This window comes from Anas acuta, chromosome 2, assembly GCF_963932015.1.
Source record: "Anas acuta chromosome 2, bAnaAcu1.1, whole genome shotgun sequence".
Taxonomy (NCBI): Eukaryota; Metazoa; Chordata; class Aves; order Anseriformes; family Anatidae; genus Anas; species Anas acuta.
In genome coordinates, this window is record NC_088980.1 from 124,469,771 (window position 1) to 124,471,418 (window position 1,648).

Genomic DNA, 1,648 nt, shown 5'->3' on the forward strand with positions numbered 1-1,648 from the left:
ATATTTTTCAATCATTCTCTGAATATCTCACATGCTGCAGAACCAGTGTCTGTATTAAGGGTATAGTAAATTATAAATTAGCACTTTGTAATTTAGTAAAAAAGAGAAAAATATCTCCCCTTCCCCACATTTTCCCCACTGGTTATTGCGGTGAGGATTGAATATGATTCTATAGATGCATAAGAAAATGTTTATATATTTTGAAAGACAGCTGCAAATATTCAGTAGCTTTCTCATTTAGATTTGCTTTGGTGAATATTCTTAATATTAATTTTTGTGTGTATGAATGGCGATTACTAAGGTAAGTCAAATCTCTCAGAATTTTATATTTGAGATCTTTTATATACTTTATATCTTCAAGAACTGAGAAAGTTTTTTGGAACTTCCATTCTCCTGCCACCTCCCAGATTTGTCAGAATCTTATGTTATTAATTACTCATGGTGACTCACTTCAAGAGAAAAAAGTAGATTTCCAACTAAGAAGAAGCTTACATGATGATACAAACAAAAAAACACAGGTGAGCTCACACAAACCAGTAAGAACTACATCTACATTTATAGTGACTGTACAATAATGACTATCTAGATCATTTTTCTTGTGGTACAGCACTGTTGAAAACATAGTTTTCAGTTTATTGAAGTTGACTTACAGCCTAATTTACAGCAAATTTCTGATCAACTGTCTTTACTATTCCTTCTGTTTTTCTTCTCTCTGTCCTTTTAATCACTCCCTGGCAACTGAAGAGTTATAAAAGAGAGATAATTTTTGAGTTTAAGTTGAACTTTCAAACCTATCATGTTCAAGTTGGCTGGAATCTGGGGAAGACTTCACAGGGGCCAGCAAACTTGACTGCCCTGCAGAAGTGCCTGAAATTACCCATGATAATTGTTTTCATATTATCTGTACAGTAACTCTACAGTGATATATTTACTGCCTGCTCTGGCAGAGACACAACAGCGCTATGTGGGCAAGTACATGTCAGACATTCCTGTGTTTGTAATTATGGTTCCTTGCACATACCAGATGAACTGAAGCATGGCACAAGTGCCTGTGTGTTTCTTCATCTTAAATCCATACACTTGCTGTAAGCTTTCACCAGTCTGGCAGAGGAATCCCTTGTGTTCAGCCTTTTCTCTTCAGCATATAGAATTTTTTATTCAATTTCAAGAGTGATGAAATGTTGAGACCATCTTCTGTACATCTGATACAAATCAGAAGGCAAAATTTTTACTCATATGAGCAGTTCAATTAATTTCAATGAGATCATTTTTGTGAGCTTATTATTCATGCCCATGTGGGTAAATATAAGGAAAAATTGAGACTTTATGTTTTTGTTACATTTGTTGTGAATGAATGTGACATAGCTGCAAAACTGGGAAAGGAACCTAGGGAAACTGTTATGTACCACAAAGGGTACTGCCAGGGAAATCCTGGTTCCAATGAAGTTAAGGGGAAACCTGATGTAAAGGACAAGCATCAGAAATATGGTGTATAACCACAAGAATTCTCAGGCATCTGATGTTAGTTAAATGGTTTAGAAATTTTACTTCTTACATAAAATCTAATATTAAGAATATTTTTGTTAGTTTAGAACTCAAATCATTTGAAGAGCTCTTTATTTCAACATATCACTTTTCACATGCTTTT